General features: G+C 42.2%; 1 protein-coding gene across 6 annotated transcripts in view; it reads left to right on the top strand.

Moving 5' to 3' along the window:
• The window catches only part of CTNND1 (catenin delta 1), a 52,493-nt gene that overhangs the window by 6,822 nt on the left and 27,668 nt on the right, over positions 1 to 18,003 (top strand). The window contains exon 1 of one of the 6 annotated variants that reach the window (XM_073808982.1): positions 7,204 to 7,219. The exons of the other annotated variants lie outside the window; for them this stretch is intronic. The gene's annotated coding sequence lies outside the window, so the exon portion shown is untranslated. Of the gene's footprint in view, positions 1 to 7,203; positions 7,220 to 18,003 lie in introns of those variants that run through there. 6 annotated transcript variants of the gene reach the window in all.

The raw sequence follows: 18,003 nt of genomic DNA on the forward strand, positions 1-18,003 counted from the left end.
CAAGGGCTACAGTAAGATTTTAATGTCTGGATCTCCTAATTATAGCAAGTGCAGTTAAAAAGAAAGAAAAAGGACAATGTGTACAGTTTGTTGGGCTGTAGTTCTTGTTTCATTTCCAGATTTTCAAATGCTCTTTCTGCCTTGACCCCAGCCTAGGGGTTTCTTGGTGGATCTTTGGAGAATTGGTCATGTTGCTACCGGAGTGTCAGTTTCCCACTCAGCCTTTAGGGGGAGGGATGAGGGAATCTGAAGAAGGAGTACAAAGGCAGTTTGAAAATAGATTCTGGATGACTGAGTGGTGGTGGTTTGGGTCCAGCTTTAAATGCTGGGCTTTGTGTAGCTGCAGTGAACATCCTAGTTAACTAGCGTCCAGGACTGTTTCACGAACTGAGGCATTGTTTTGACTGGTGTGTACTATTAGAGCCTTTTGGTTGATAAGATGGAAGATTTGTCTTTTACCTCACCTCTACTAGTTCTTCCCGGAAATATAATAAGGGGTGTGAATAAGTAAATCTTTTATTTTTTGTTTTGCTCCCCATTTTGGTTTTGGGGTAAAAAAAGACAAGTAAGTGAGAGTTGTGCAGATTTTTCTTTCCTTGTCTGACTCCTATATGCTGTTGGTTTCTTTGTTATATGACTAAGGTATGGTATGTTCCAGGTGGGGGCCTCCTTTGGGTGCTTAGAGCCCTAGTGCCTTTCTTAGGGTTCCAGTTATGGAGAGTTAGAGGGGTTAGAACATGTTCTTTCAGCTAGGATAAAAATGGGGACTATTGGAAATCTTAAAAATAAAAAAAAAGCTCCAAGTAATTGCAATTCAGCCTTGAATTGGGTTTATGAGGTAGTTGCTCTCTAGGGATGAGTGAGAGAGGATGGATGCAAATAAATTAAGCATAGATCACTATTCAATTGGAATAGCAAAATGATTAGCTCTGTAATAATTTATTGCTTTCTATTTTGGTACCTGGTGGTCCCTTGTTAATAACTGCCCACCCTCCCTCCCCCACCCCCCTCCTTGTTTTTTTACTGAGTGCTAAGCATTTTGCATAAACTATTGTATTTACTTAATTTCCTACAACAACTTTTTGTTTGTTTGTTTCTTGGTTTATTTTTCGTTCCTTAAGGAATTTGAGCCTCAGAGAAGCTGAGGTTTGCTGAAAATTTCAGTGCTTGTAAGTGACCAAGGCCAGGATTAAACCCTGGTCTGACTAACTACAAAGTTAGTGGACTTAACCACTAAAACACTGCCATTCTCCACAGAGAATAGAAACAAGAGCCAGAACTAAAATGAGCCCTTGCTAGAGGCTCATCTTGCTGAAGGTCAGTGCTCATTTAGATTTCCAACCCCCTCCCTGTTAGAGTAATGTACGTAAAAAAAATCCATTTCCCATAAAGCCTGTGGGGAGGTGGGGAGCGAGATATGTTAGAATGGCTATTATTTCAGTCTTTAGAACAGGAGTCTTTCCATATGCACACCATTGCCCTCCTCGAATTTCTTAAACTTACTAGAAATGTCTCAAACTTCATTTGATTGTCAGTGAAATTTCTTCTTCCAGAGAATTTTCTGGCATGTGGTTTGGAATGATATTGCCAACTTGCAGGGAGAGGTTTGTAGCAGGTAGTTCAAATAATGTTTATCACACTGTATTAAAATTGTCTATTTATTTATTTTTTGAATTTTATTTATTTTTTATACAGCAGGTTCTTAGTAGTTATCTATTTTAATACATATTAGTGTATATATTGTCAATCTCAATCTCCCAGTTCATCCCTCCCCCCTCCCCCCACTTTCCTCCTTTGGCGTCCATACATTTGTTCTCTACATCTGTGTCTCTATTAAATTATCTTTTATTTTTGTCTTTCCCTCTGTACTGACCTGTTTGAGTGTAGGTACTGTTTTACCTCTGTATCCTCTTAGCACCTATCTTAGTGTCTGGGATATATTGAGGTGCTTAGTAAGCTTTGGTTAAATAGGCACTATGGGAATCAGTGAGGGACTTTTGTGGGGAAGGCTGAAAGGAAGTTGAAATAGGAAGCAATTCAACAAAGATTAATAAAATTGCAATGTAATTTTGAAACTTTAGTCTGTAGTTTCAACCTTTTACACATCTCCCACCTTCCTTTTTTTTGTTTTTGCGGTACGCGGGCCTCTCACTGTTGTGGCCTCTCCCGTTGCGGTGCACAGGCTCCGGACACGCAGGCTCAGTGGCCATGGCTCACGGGCCCAGCCGCTCCGCGGCATGTGGGATCTTCCCGGATCGGGGCACGAACCCGTGTCCCCTGCATCGGCAGGTGGACTCTCAACCACTGTGCCACCAGGGAAGCCCCACCTTCCATTTTTAAATAAAGTTTCTGGAAATAATTGAAGATTTAAAATTTTAATTTCTCTTTAATCCTGTTTTCTTTCTGGGCAGACGGTACAAATAATAGTGTAAAAAGTAAGGGTCCGGGACTTCCCTGGTGGCGCAGTGGTTAAGAATCCGCCTGCCTGTGCAGGGGACATGGGTTCGAGCCCTCGTCCGGGAAGATCCCACACGCCACGGAGCAACTAAGCCCGTGTGCCACAACTACTGAGCCTGTGCTCTAGAGCCCGCAGATCACGACTACTGAGCCTGTGTGTCACAACTACTGAAGCCCATGCGCTTAGAGCCTGTGCTCCACAACAAGAGAAGCCACCACAGTGAGAAGCCCAAGCACCCCAACAGAGTAGCCCCTGCTCACCGCAACTAGAGAAAGCCCGTGTGCAGCAACGAAGACCTAACGCAGCCAAAAATAAATCAATAAATAAATTTAAAAAAAAAGAAAAAAGTAAGGGTCCTAGTCAGTTCATTTCATACTATAGGCAGCTGTTAACTTCAACCACTGAAACCTTAAATGCAGCCATTTTCTTGGGGAGAGGAACTCATTACCCAGAACATATTAGGGCAGCAGCAGGGAACTATTGCTTTCAGCCATGTTGGAAGTGAATGGTTTTTATACTTGTTAATAAAAACAAAAAGCTTGGGAACATAGTGTTTTTTTTTTTTTTTCCTCGGTACGCGGGCCTCTCACTGTTGTGGCCTCTCCCGTTGCAGAGCACAGGCTCTGGACGCGCAGGCCCAGCGGCCACGGCTCACGGGCCCAGCCGCTCCACGGCATGTGGGATCTTCCCGGACTGGGACACAAACCCATGTCCCCTGCATCGGCAGGCGGACTCTCAACCACTGCGCCACCAGGGAAGCCCGGGAACATAGTTTTGAACATTAGTGCTTCAAAGAAAGTATGTTTGGATATCATTGTACTTTTTTCACTGCTTTCACTGTGAAACTTCAGGAGATTTTGTTCACAAAGTGGGAAGTTCATGAGTTTAAGAACCCAAATTAATTTTCATGGGAAATTTGGAATAATAGTAACAAGAAATTTGCCTAAAGGAACAAGCCATAGGTTATCAGTATGTGATTTCATGTTCTCTTCCCTTGCAAAAGGGGTTAAATGCTTTGAGAAGCTGAAATAGGGATTGCTCTGCCTAAATGCAGCTGCCTCCAAGGTTTGCAATAGAGGGCATTGATGTAGCCTGGCAGGGAGATTGTGAAGGCGGGGAAGAAAAACTGTTCAAGTGGGATATAAGGGTATGGATTGATTTGTAGTTAGTTATATTGTATAATGTATTTTTAGAAGTAATTTTTTCCCACTAAGTCTACTTGGAATTGCGTGTTATTGATTATTAAATATTGAGTATTGAGAACGGGGCCCACATTTACTATTCTGGTTCAGGGACAGTGTTCCCCATTTTTAAGGCCATTTCCTCTCCAGTGAGTTCTTAAGCCTTTCTGGAGTGGTGTGGGCAATTTATTTTATTTTTTTAAAATTTATTTATTTATTTTTGGCTGCGCCGGGTCTTCGTTGCTGTGCGCAGGCTTTCTCTAGTTGAGGCGAGCGGGGTCTACTCTTTATTGCAGTGCGTGGGCTTCTCATTGCGGTGGCTTCTCTTGTTACGGAGCATGGGCTCTGGGCGCGCAGGCTTCAGTAGTTGTGGCACGTGGGCTCAGTAGTTGTGACGCATGGGCTTAGTTGCTGCGTGACATGTGGAATCTTCCCGGACGAGGGCTCGAACCCGTGTCCTCTGCACTGGCAGGCGGATTCTTAACCACTGCACCACCAGGGAAGTCCCGGGGTGGGCAATTTAAATCAGGCATGTAGTGGGAACATTCTAAGGATCCAGAGTTTTCTTAAAGCCTTCTCTGATGGCTAACAGATAATTTGGGCATCACTTTCACAAAACTTGTGCCATTGTGTGATGATAAAAGAAACTTTAACTTTTTATTTTGAAAACATTTCAAGCTTACAGAAAAGTTGGAAGAGTAGCACAATAACTCCTATATACCTTTCATTCACCTTGACACCAATTGTTAAAATTTTGCCACAAATGCTTAATTATTCTGTATTTTTTGATCAATATGCTGACTAAAACAGGGAATTTCCAATCTCAGTGTTCCATAAATGTAGAGAGGCAAGGCAGCTTTGCATGGTTAAGAGCATGGATGCCAGAGCCAGACTGCATGGGTTCAAATCTTCTACCACTTAACTAGCCAAGTAACCTTGGGAAAATTGTTTAATTGCTCTATGCTCTGATCTCCTTGTTTGTAAAATAAGGACAATAATATTAACCATCTCACAGGATTGTTGTGATGATGAAGTGACTTAATACGTGCAAAATTCATAGGATGTTGCCCAGCTCATGGGAACACCTTGTGTTTGCTATTAGAATGGATACTTTAAGTGAACTCAAACAAACATCATTTGTCTGTTGGACTAAGTTCCCTCTAAGGTGTCTTAAAACCTGAGACTCGGGCTTCCCTGGTGGCGCAAGTGGTTGAGAGTCCGCCTGCCGATGCAGGGGACGCGGGTTCGTGCCCCGGTCTGGGAAGATCCCACATGCCGCAGAGTGGCTAGGTCCGTGAGCCATGGCCGCTGAGCCTGCGCGTCCGGAGCCTGTGCTCCACAACGGGAGAGGCCACAACAGTGAGAGGCCCGCATACCGCAAAAAAAAAAACAAAAACAAAAAAAAAACCTGAGACTCTATGGTGGCTATAGATGCTTATATTACAGAATAAATGGGCATCCTGGATGGATAGGCTAACTTTCTTTCTTTAATGGGGAAAAAAGTGCCTTTAGCAATAGGCAGGTTTGGGGAGTTACATGGGCAGGGTTGTCCAAAATATGGGTGCTAGGGGAATGGATAACCCTTAATAAAGTAAAGTAAGGTGTGAGTGAGGGAGGAGAAGCTGGTGGCAAAGCTTGAATCTCTTGCAGTAATTTCTTAGGAGTCTTGGATACTTTAGGGGAAAAAACAGCAATACAAGTTTCTCCCACCTTTTTGTGTCTACAAGAGACAGAACTCTAGCACCCAAGGATAAACTTCCTTTAATCTTGGCAGAGAGTGGGTTGAAAAAGCTCTCTTTGGGTTTATTATTCTTGACTTTGAACCAGATTTTTTTCCTTGCCGTCTCACTTGTCCAACCAGGATTTTTTAGGATAACGTTAGTTTTGAACGTACAGGAAACAGTTACATAGCAATGAAGGCAGTTTTTTTTTACTATGTCTTTCTTGAAATAAACCTCCCTTTTTTATGTTCAGGAAACATCATTTTCTATTTTCAACCTTTATTTAAACTGGGACTTGTAGAAATTTTGAGTTCATCAGTGCTTCCTATGAGAAGTGTGCCTCTAAGAAAAGAGTCTGCTCTTCTGTGTGGAAAAGCTCAACTGTGGCCTGTGGGAAATACATATGTGTTAGATGCAGCCTTGCCTGCAAACTTCTGGTTTCTTCCAGCCTAAGATTTTCCTTCTTTTTTTCCTCTCCTCATACTAAATAACCCATGAAACTAGTGTTCTGAATAGTATTTAAACTTAATTTCTATTGACACTCCATAGCTTCCTGTCATAACTCCTTCACCCAGCTCTCCATATTTTTTTTAAACCCCCATTTCCCTCTACTGATTCTCCTACATTTTCTTCTTTTCATTTGCTTTCCTCTTTTTATTTGGTGTCTCCCTTTGTCTTTTTGCCTCCCGTCTTTTTTCCCCTTAGATTGGTGGTCTTCATGGGCATCACTTTGCCTCACTGACACATAATGTGGAAGAAATTTCTTTTTTTTTCTTAATTTATTTATTCATTCATTTATTTTTGGCTGCGTTGGGTCTTTGTTGCTGAGCGCAGGCTTTCTCTAGTTGTGGCGAGCGGGGGCTACTCTTCGTTGCGGTGCACGGGCTTCTCATTGCGGTGGCTTCTGTTGTTGCAGAGCACGGGCTCTAGGCGTGCGGGCTTCAGTAGTTGTGGCACATGGGCTCAGTAGTTGTGGCATATGGGCTCAGTAGTTGTGGCGAGTGGGCTCTAGAGCGCAGGCTCAGTAGTTGTGGCGCGTGGGCTTAGTTGCTCCACGGCATTTGGGATCTTCCCGGACCAGGGCTCAAACCCGTGTCTCCTGCATTGGCAGGTGGATTCTTAACCACTGTGCCACCAGGGAAGTCCTGGAAGAAATTTCTAGTTCTTAAAATAGAATAAATTGTACTCATGTGGTGAAGGTACAAGTATTAGGATACTGCTTTTGGTTTATTTCAATTAGGTCTAGATTAGGATTAAATGTTATGATTCAAGAAGATTGATTTCTTCTAGTAATTAAGATTTTATTTTTTCGATTTTCAAATCTCATCCACATTTACTCATTAATTACTCATTTTGGTTCAGTTGACAGTAGAGCAAAAGATACTTAGTTTTCCCAAAGTACATTGTCAATTTTGTGTGTGCTTCCCATGTTCTGTATTGGAATGTGGTCTCATATTGAGAGGTCTCTTTGTGGAGTGAAAAGGTTTTTGTTTTAGGGAGCTTACATTTGAAAAACCAAAATATATTCTGGTGGTTGAGGTTATAAGGCATTGTGGTAGAAATTAAGTCAACTTCTCGGTACTTTTGTCAAGGCACCTACAGTTCCCATTTCATTGCAAGTGAAGTAAATCTCATTGAAATAAAGTAGCTGGTGTATATTCAGTACACTTTTAAAAATAGAGTGGTCTATTTTAAAGGAGAAATTGGTGCCAATCTGATTTCTTTCCATTGTTTCTTTGTTGGAATGGGGGAAGTACTGTAACCTCTCTGTTCTTCTCTTCTCTGTTGACTACTTTGTAAACCAGGGCAGAATTGGCCATTTGAATGTCTACCCCGCTGAAGGTCAGCCAAATCTGCAGGTAAGGCTACTGGAGACCCCAATTGATGGGCCTAAGGTCACAGTTAGAAAAAATGTGTAGAAAGAAAAATGAAATAATACTGATTTATTTTTCTAAACTTTAACTTTTTGTTTTCATTAAAAAAGTAAAACATCTTCATTCATTCATTCAAAAGAAATTTGAGAGCCTGCTATGCACCAAATAGACCTCACAGAGCTTACATTCTAGTTGGAAGAGATAGATATTAAGTAAGCAAGTAAATATATAGTAAGTCAGAGTGTGATAACACTGTTGAGAAAAAAATAAAGCAGAATATGTAGGGTGGTGAATAAGAAGTGCAGGGGTGGAAGTGAGGTTGTTTAATACAGAGTGGTCAGGGAGGGCCTCACTTACAAGGTATGTTTGAAAGAGACTTAAGAAATTAGAGATTGAAGTCCTATAGATATGGGTACAGAGTGCAGAGGCCCTGAGGCTTTTTTGTTACCAGCAAGCAAGAGAGATGGGGGCAGTATATGTGTTCAGAGAGGTCCAGTGGGTGTGTGTTGGAGATAAGGGGGGACACAGTGTAGGACCTCCTCCTGCACTATACGGTACCAAGAAAAGTCTCCTCGCTTCAGACCCCAGAGACAACAGCTGTTAACGATTTTTTGTGTAGGCTTTGTAAGGAGTTGAAGGAACACCTGGCCCAGCCTCCATCTTCGTCCCATTGTAGAAGTTGCATGTGAGTATAGTCAGCACATAATTTGCAAAGTAGCAGAATTTGCATAGGTTGATGACGCTTGTCTTGGAGAATGATAAAAGTAAGGCAGCTACTTAGAATAAGCTTGTATGTGTTTGGGATGGGAGATCAAAATTTTCTTCCCTAGAGAAATCTATTTCTCTACCTTCTTATCTACAGGTTCAAATTTCTATGAATAGTAGAAGTGACAGCCTTCTTTTTGAGTACATTGAGTTTCCTTTTGAGTACATTTGTTGATTTGGTTTATGACCAAATATTATGCCTACCCCGCTTATCTGCTGCTTTTCGTTTTGCTCATTTAGACCAAAAAGCTCCTGCTTCCCCGCAGCCCTAATCATTGGAATTAAATGGCTTCAGGTACCATTTTATAGGTCACCGTATCCACATTTCTGTCTGGCACATCAGGGGACGTGATCAGTCCTGATAACTAACCGTATGTCTCTTTTCCCTTTCTATATGTGTGTTTAAGCAGTAATGGTTGTTAAAGCGTGTTGCTGAACCACTTGGCCTGGTTGGCTTTGGTGGGATTGAAGAAGAAGCACCAACTGTTTAGTGATTGATGTTCTGTGGCAACCCCATAATGGAAAGTAAAAGGATATTTGATTACCAGAGTAGCTGTGTCTTGAATCACCCATTCTTACTTTCCCTCTCAAGATTTCTGGTTTAGCTAGCCTGTCCTTCAGTGAAAGAATTTCTCTGTCTCTCTCTGTTAGGAGTTTAGCCCTAGAACTTGACCTGGTTACCCTCTATTCTTCTTTTTAATTATAACTATCTAGTTGTCATTCTGTTACATAATATCATCCTTGGGCCATGACCTCAATCAGGAAACATTTTTGCCCCTTCCATCTGCTTCCTCTTTGGTCAGGTAACTGTATATCATCTTGCAGGAAGTACTCTAGGCAATCAGGTTCCCCCAAATTTTGAAGTTGCTTTAATAACTGCTTGATGTATATTACTTCAGCATTTATAGATGTTTGTAGTTGTCTTGAAAGTATGTCTTGCCATGCCATTCTTCTTTCCTAAGTCTTCAGTGACATGCTTCTTTGTGGAAATATTTCTCTTTATGCCTCTTCTAAAAACATCTTGCTACTCACTTGCCCTTACTCAAACCAGAAGTTAGTGACTTGGATAAGTGTCAGAGGTAACACTTGAATCCAGAGTTTCTGGTTACTTCTATTGTCAACTGGGCTAAAATTATCTAGGGTCTTGAATGCTAGATTTAGGACTTCGGACTTCTTTGGGGATGGAATGTGGAACAGTCTTTGAAAATGTGGCACAGCTCTTTGTTCCTTGGAGGAAAGTTAAACTGAGTCATTTAAAAAATAACTGGGTTTACAAATTGGTACATTGTCTTCACAACAGTTGCAGGTTACATGGTGGCACATTTTAGATTATTAATAACTCGTATTACTCTTAAATATGTACATATGTGACAACATGCATGCAGTATGAAATTATTATATTGGCAACTAGATGAACATTGAATCCTAGAATTGTGTATGGTTTCATTTTTATAAAAATATTTAATAAGATTTGGTTGGATTTTCATATTATTAAATAAAAATTCTAGCTCTGTATGTTAAATTAAAAAAAAAAATTGGGGTTGTCCAATCTGCAGTGTAAATAGGGATGTCCACCACTGTAGCAACTCAGGATTCCAAAGTGAGACAGTTCTTCCTTTTAGGTTCTGAGTCTAGAATATAGCATTTAGGATTGTGTCATTCTGGCCATTTATATATTTAAATCCATGCTTTCAAATCCAGACTGAACAATGAGCTGTCTGCTGAATAGTAAAGCAGGTCCAAATAATTTATTTTATAACTAATGCTTTTTTGGGAGAGGAATGTGGTGGTCAGAAGGTTGTCAGGGATAGGCCACTACGGTGGTTCCCAGTAGCTGACTCTCAGAATCACTTTGAGGGCTTTTTGCAAACATGAATTCTGAGGCATTCCCTCCAGAAATTGAGGTATGAGGGTTGGGGAGGTAGATTTGGGAGATTGTATTTTTAAAAAAGCTTCCCAGGTGATTCTGATCACTTAGGCTTGAGGACCACAAGATCTGAACATTTGAGTTAAGCTACATATCTATATGATTTCTCAGATGGGTGGTTATTTACTTAGTATAAGAAGTAGAGAAGAATAGTTCATGGTAGTAGACACGGTAAGAAGGTGGCTAATTTGAAGTTTTCTACCTCTGTATCCCGTATTATTTTGGAATTACAGATGCCACTGCCTGATTTGGGGATTCTGCCAGCACTTAGTATGGAATTGAGGACTTGCCTCTTAGGGGGAAGGGAAACTTTTAGACCATATCTCCATTTCCCCTCTCCATTTTGAAATTGTGGAACAAATTCAGGAGAGGATGTTAACATTGAAACTCAGCTGGACAATTTGTTTAAAACTCGACAGGAAGGGCCAATGTTACTTCCTGTCTGAAAAGGAAGTGCTGGCTTCCTTCCCTTCCTCCTTGGCTAATGCTGGTCAACTTAGAATATGGGTGGGGGAGGGGCTGATCACATTACTACTTCAGCTGGCTGTTCGTTCCATGGGAAATAGGGCTATCATCAATGTTCAGTAGCACAAGCATTTGCTCCCTTCTTTCCTTGCTTGTAACATGGTGATGGGTGCTCTGTGGGCTCCTGTCTACTTGCCCTTATGTGATAGTCCTGTGCTAGGTTTGGCTGTTGCAGTCCAGGAAGGCTTCCAATCTCCCAGACATTATTTTACATTCAACCTTATACCTCCCCTGTATTCCCTGACATTTGAAAATAGATCAAGGAGTTGTAGGGAAGAAACTGCAATCCATTTGACACTGAGGGGTAGGTTGTGGAAAGGAGAACATAATTGGGCAGAGGGGAGTGGATGACAAAAGTTTCTTATTTTAAATTGAGCCAAGAAAGCATTCCTTCTAAGTGGGGCCAGTTGGCACTCTTCCTGCTATTTTAGTTCTGGCTTCTCCTTCCTACTGGCCAATTGTATTACGTGTTTGATGTGAGTTTGAACTGTGGTCTCTGGGGTTGGGGGGAGGGAGAGTGGTGGAAACAGCTGGCGCCTTCATCAAGCTATCTCAATTATGCTGCTTTTCAGGGTGCTTAGGGGGAGGGTGGTAGAGGAATTGGATGTGTGTTAGCAGAGTCCTAGCAACTCGCAGTAGTGGGATTGGATTCTTGGGCACTCTTAATGCTATGTGGGATGCTGGCTACTTGGAATGCAGCAAAACCTTTTCCCAATCACATTCTTTTCTCTGCCTCCCCTCCAGTTCTTTCAGCTTTGGGCCTGACTTGGAGAGAAAGGGGGTACGTGGGAAGTTATATAGCAAAACAAATTCATACTTTTCCAACCATTGAGTATTCAGCTTAAGTCTTGGGCCCTTCCATTGACTTTCTCCTTACCCATTTGTTATTCCTTTGGTTGGGTTTTCTAAATGTCTGCAAACAGCCAGAGATACAAGTAGACCAGGACTTTTGAAGAAGTTGTGCTGAATTGCGATCAGTTGGCTATACTGGTCTCCTTCCCTCCTTCCCATCGTGGGTTTCTATATTTCTGAGTCAGCGTGCAGTTTGTCTCACCTACTCAGTTTGAGGCAGAGAACCTGCGGAGCATCCTTTTGGAGTAGCAGTAGCAGCATTGATACGGATGTGTCCAGTTCTGTCTGGGGTGTGTCTTTTATAACCCTCTTTTTTTTTTTTTTTTAAGTATCTCAGAAAACTCTTCTACTCTACTATTTTTATCTGCTTTTTATATAACCATCTCACACAGTAGTACTTAATTGACTGATTTATTTGGCCTGGGCTATGAATAAGGGAGAATTGGATAAGAATACCAACAATTGTAACTAATTTTTAAAATTATTCTTGAGTGAAAAAGGGAGTTAGTCCGATTTAGTGCTAGGTAAGCGATCTCTAACTTTTTTGTGTGTGTACTTCAGTGATAGAGTTTGCAGTGGCTAGGACCTGCTGTTAAGTTCTGTTCTAAAATGTAGTGTTGCTCAATATTCTTTTTTCTATCCCGTTCTAGAATGGCTGACTATTGTGTATATACCTGCCCCACTTCCTTTCATCTGGTTATATCATAGCCAGATATGGACTAATTCCTTCTAATTGTGCTGTTTTAGACTTATCTCCTTTTGCATCAGCATGTACTATCCGAATCAGGCTTCTGCATGGAGTACTTCTAGCAGATCCAAGAAGAAGGGGAAAGGAGTGTAGGAGAAAGGGAGGAGAAAAGATGAGAAATGATAGTGTATTACTAGTTAGTTGCCTGGAATGTCCCTCTGGTTTGAGAACTCTGTGCTGAGCCTTATACTACGCTTTATGCAAGAATTGAGCCCTGGGGGCAAAGAGTGTTGTTTTGGATTTCAAGAGTCTTTGGCTAAATAGAGCTTGACTTCTATCTGCATCTTTGCTTCTGAAGTTTAGAGCTGACGTCCAGTGGGCTTGTTTAAGATAGCAGAAAAATGTATCATTTATCCCATTCTTGGTGTCAGCTGCGGACCCTTACTAGGAAGGGAGGCTTTCTTTTCTGATGAGGTTCCAAGTCTACAGCCCCTGATCCACTCCAGGGGGAGTAGTGAGCGGGAAAAGCTGTTTGTTGTGTTGACTTTTTTTTGCTGCAAGAACTACTGTGCAATTCCTACTGGGCCTCCTTTCATTCCCTAGGGAAGTAGATAACTTTGCTCCTAGCATCTGCTGATACCTATTCTGCCTCTTCGTAGGGTGGAGTCTGCTGCCTTTGTTTGTTCTGTTTGGGGCCTCTTAAAAAATCAGCTTTATGCTTGTGGGGAAAAGAGTTTGAAAGACTTTGAAAACAGTAGAAATGGGTGATAGAGAAGTTGACAGAGGATGTGTCCTGAAGTAGTTTTTCCAGGTGGGAATATTCCATTGACTGAATTCAGGTTGGTTATCAGATTGCCACGATGAAGCTTTCTATGAGATGTATCGCACGTAGCTGAGCTGAGTATAACACCAGTTTTAAGATCCGCGGCCCCCAAAGTGAAGAAACTAGCTAAGCGGGAATGTTGAAAATCCCCTCAGCCCCTCTGAACCCTTAGATCTTCACACAGTATCTTTCTGATGATTCTTAAAGGCCTGAGCTTTGTCCTGTGTAGTGTTGGCTTGGGTCGGGGAGGAGGGTTGTTTTCCCTGAACATGATAAGGAATTGAGCAGGGCAAAGTGGGAGCTCTGGCTGGTGATTGGTAGACAGGATGCCCTGGAATGCAGTTGGCTTGAAGCCCAGAATCCAGCACTTTGTATTTGTTTGTTTCTGGGAGACTGTGGTCTGGTGCTACTGTGACAGGAAGTGAGAAAGCTGGGAGTGGGGGAATGGAGAGGGGCGATGTCTTTGTGGTTCTCCTGTGAAATCTCTTTGTCCCTGGAGAGCAGCCCTGCTACAGGGCTCTACTGAGAAGAGAGCAGCCTTTGTGTGTCTAATGGGTCTCAGAGCATCTAGCTACTCCGAGGGATTAGGGAGTGTGAATTCTGACTGTGGCCTCTTGCGTTTTAGCACTTGAGTTATATAAATGGCTTCGATCTCGTAGTATTGGGGCTCTCACTGACTTTTATGTGTGCTACTATTATTTACAGATCTCTAGGATTTAATTAAGAAAGGAATTTTAGAAGGAGATAGATGTTTATTTGTATTATGTTTATTCCCTGTGTATATTGCAGATACCTTGTTGAGTCTGAAAGGAATAGAGAGAACCAGGCAATGCCGGGCCCCTACATTTTAGGTCTCATCCTTCCAGTTGACATCTTACTACATACAGAGCTGGAGAAACCTACCCATTTTTTATTTTAGTATTGAGAGGTACTGGCAATTCTCTGTTTGCGCTTAACTAGGGAATGGTTGGTAGTTTCCTAGGATTTTTTTTTTCTCCTCTGTCTAGACTGAAATAGCACCTGTAACATTCTCTGTCCCCGCCCGCCGCCCCCCACCCCCTCCCGCCGCCTTTTCCTCTTGTTTTGTGTTTTCCCTGCCCTCCATTCCAGCTGCGAAACAGGCATCTCTTCTCACTTTGTGGATTGGGTGGCTGAGTCCTCAGCTTCTTGCCAGGCTGGCTAGTCCCTGAGCACACGCACAAGCCGGCCTTTGATTACCCAGGAGGACAGCTGCCCTAGAGGCAGATTGCTAACATACCGCTAGAACAATCCCTCCCCTCTGTTCTGATGCTGGCTAGCACAGTCTTCCCTGCTTCTAGTTCCTTCTGTTTCCCACCCCACCTCTGATCTGATCTTTGCTTTTGGTTTAGTGAGATGTCACGTTAAAAATGAGAGTAGGGATGTTTGTGATTAGATTTCTTTCTTGAGCTGTGATTAGAGAATGTGGCAAGTAGTCAGATTTCTATAGCGGGCCAGTCAGTGGAAAAGTAGGTGATTGTGTACCAAGTAATACCATTACTTTTGCTCCTCTCACCTTTTCTCCTGAGTTCTTTTTCCTTTTAAAATGGGAAATCTAAGGTATTTCTCAGTTCTGGCTGTTCTTCTCCAGAATTGAGTGAGGTCTTGCTCTTTAGAATGAAGGCAATACCCAAAGGTCTAGGTGCTTCCACCTCATCCTTTCTCACTCCCCTCCACCCCTCCCCCCCAAAGTTTACTTTTGGTCACCTTCTCTATTTGAGTTAGAATGACTTTTAACCACAGGAAGCGTAGAAAGTTCATACTCATTTCACTCTATCAAGGAGAAGGAACATGGACTTGGAGTAGAAGAGATGCGTTTCTACCACTTACTAGTTATATGATGACCTTGAGCGGGATAGTGAATACTTTTTTTTTTTTTGTGAATACTTTTTTAAAAATTAATTAAATTTAATTAATTTATTTTTGGCTGCATTGGGTCTTTGTTGCTGCACACGGGCTTTCTCTAGTTGCGGCACGCGGGCTTCTCATTGCAGTGGCTTCTCTTGTTGCAGAGCACTGGCTCTACGAACAGGGGCTTCATTAGTTGTGGCACGCGGGCTCAGCAGTTGTGGCTTGTGGGCTCTAGAGCGCAGGCTCAGTAGTTGTGGCGCGCAGGCTTAGTTGCTCCGCGGCATGTGGGATCTTCCCGGACCAGGGCTTGAACCTGTGTCCCCTGCATTGGCAGGTGGATTCTTAACCACTGTGCCACCAGGGAAGCCAGTACTTCTGATGCACAGTTTACTCATCTATAAAAGGGGCCAACATTACCTCAGAGGTTGTTGGGAAGAGTATCTGTGAAAATTTATAGGGGGAGGTCAGTAATTAATGACTCACAACTTCTCTCCCCCTGTAAGGTCAGATTTTCTTCTTTTAGATAGGGAGAAACATTTCCTTCAGCTATCTGCCCTGAGCTGAAATAGGACCTTCATATTTCCTATGATTTCTTCATAGACTCACACCTTCTCTCTCTTGCTTGTCTCAAAAGGGAGGCATACTCTAAACCTAATGGAAGGGGTGTCTTGTTGCTCTCTTCAGGGCTCAGGGCTTTCTTAGGAAGCTGGACTGTAACTATGATTTAGTTACATGCTTTCAGCTTTTCCAAGTCATCTTCAAATGATGGGCAGAGAGATGGTGGGAATGCCAGGGATAGAAAGTTAGGAGGTTTGGTGAGAAGCTGCCACTTTAAAAAAGGACTGTGAGCTCAGACAGTTGGGTGGCCTCTAGTAAACCTTAAGGTTAAGCTTTTTTTCCATGAATTTTTTCCTTCTAGCCTAGGGTAGGGAAGAGTGTAAGGTGTCCTAGTTAATTTTAGGATTTCTCTTTTATGACAGGAGTTAAACACTACTGTTCCATTTTGACTAGACTTTTTCTAATTTCCCATTGTATACCTGACCTCCTCTCTTTTCCCCTTCTTTTGTAGAATGGAGAAAGGCATTTGGCCTCTCCCCTTCCTCCAGTCTGACACCTCCCTCTGTTTTTTGCCCCTCCTTCTTATCTTTGTTTCCTTATTGGCCTCTCCCTAAAGCTCTGCTTTCTCCTTATAAGGCTGCGTGAGGTGCCTTTGGCAGGGTTGCAACAGGGATACAGGTAAGTAACTTGATGTGTCTCAGAGGCTCAGGATTGAGAGAAAATTCAGTGTTATCTGTCCCAGTGGAAGGCCTTGGAGAGGCACGTGGGTGGTGGGGGAGGAGAAGGAGGTGGCCTGGCCTGAGAGATCAGAAGGGCTTGTTAGACCAGTCCTGTGTGTGTGTCATACACTCTCCAGAGAGAAGCAGGTTTTGTTTCTTTCCATACCCTTTCGGTCCTGGGCCCCCTCAGGAGCTGAGAGCCACACCCTTCCTTTGCTTCAAAGCCAGTCTAGCATTTAGACATTTTAGTATCTTATGGTTTGGGGGGTTCCCAGAATACTTGGGAGGGGAAAAGAGAGCAAGAAGAATGTTCCATCTGGTTTCTGAATTTAGGGTCAAGACGGTGGAGGTGATTTTTTTTTTTTTCCTTTTAAAGTCACAGTAAAAACTTTAAATCCTAACAGGTAACTAGAATGTTTACGGTGTCCTAGTGACCTATAGAGATTGCTAGCTCAGCCGCCTTGTAACAAGTATTTCTTTAAAAAAAAAAATCCTTTCATATATTTATTTTCCCTTTTTTCTCTGAAACTCCAATGAGATAGAATGATCACTCCTTCCTAAGAGGAGGGTGATTTGCCGGAGACTCCCTTAATTCATCAGATTTGTGTTGGACACAGTGAGACCTAGTCCTTCCTTGTAAAACTGAGACTCCTTCAGTCAGCCTTTTGAGTGCTCTTAAGTGGAGAAGCTGAGCCTATCATAAAGCAGATCCCCAGGGAAGCACAGAAACTGCTAAACACCTAAGACAATGCCATTTCTGGAATGTCAAGTTTTGTAATTCTGAGAAGTGCCCAGTTGACATGAGACTGTGAAGTGAGCAGAGTCCTTTCTCCATCTTATTGCAAGTCACGTTCAGAGACTTGGGGTTAGTGTGGGAGTGAGTTTTTCCAGCAGGGAGAAATATGAGAGTTGTTCTGACTGAGCTTTGAATTGTTCTAAGCTTTGGATGGTGGAACTTCAAGTGGTGGGTGGAGTACTAAGACTTTGGACTTTGGTATAAGCACTCTGTGATAAGAAGCCATAGAAAAACTATTGACAAAACACATTCCTTTTGATTTAAAAATAAGGTGCCAATTTTCTCTGTTTGTGGTTGAACAGCATTAATTGCTTTGAACTTGCGGCAAATGCCAGTTAACGCAAATGAATGCCTTTTCGGTGTTTGGAAGACCTACCTTTTTTGGTTTGAATGTTATGTAATACAGTTCTGTAGTGTTACAGGTGCTATATTTTATTGATTGGTATTCTTTAATAGAAGGCTCAGTGTGCTTTTTAAAAAAGCAGTTTGAAATCCCTAGGGTGATGTAGAAGAGGAATTTTGCTTATCATTGCATTTAGAGGGAAGGGATAACTTTCTGATAATCAAAAAAACTTTCTGATAATCAAAATTGGTTTTGATTTCATAATGGAGAAATAGGAAGAAGTGAAGAGGGCTGCGTTTGGACCTGGCTCTACAGAAGATAACACTTCTTTCCTAAGAACCCAAAGACTATTTTTCGGGGTTTAGAGTTCTCCATCTGAAGACACGTAACTTTTCTGCTTTCCGCAGAGGCCTCTATGCCTGATCCTGCTCATCTCTTTGGATATACTTCTCTGAAGTGCATGGAGGCGGCAGACACGTTCAGAGTTACCCAGCCTGTAGTTTTACATATATTAGCCCATTAAAGCTAAACTCTGAAAAGTAATAAAAAGTAAAACTTACAGGGGTTATTTATAACTTCTCCAAGGTCTCACAATTTGTTTTCGGCAGAGCCAGGACTTGAACTCCGGGTCTTTTGACCCCTGGCCTGGAGTTTAGTTTTTTTTTTTTTTTCCCTTTAAGAGTGTGAAGGATTCCTGTAGTTTACAGAGCTACAGTAAGTGGGAGAGGGGAACATGTGGAGACGTGTGGTTTATTCAAAAGCCCTAACAACACGACCAAAACTCTAGTCTCTTGTGTTAACTGTTTGTAATAGTATTGTATTGGTAGCAGTAGCTTTCTGTGCGTCAAGACATTTTCTAAGTACTTTCCATGGATTGTCTCGTTTAATCATCACAACCACCCTG

The sequence above is a fragment of the Tursiops truncatus genome, chromosome 8 (genome assembly GCF_011762595.2).
Source record: "Tursiops truncatus isolate mTurTru1 chromosome 8, mTurTru1.mat.Y, whole genome shotgun sequence".
Lineage (NCBI taxonomy): Eukaryota > Metazoa > Chordata > Mammalia > Artiodactyla > Delphinidae > Tursiops > Tursiops truncatus.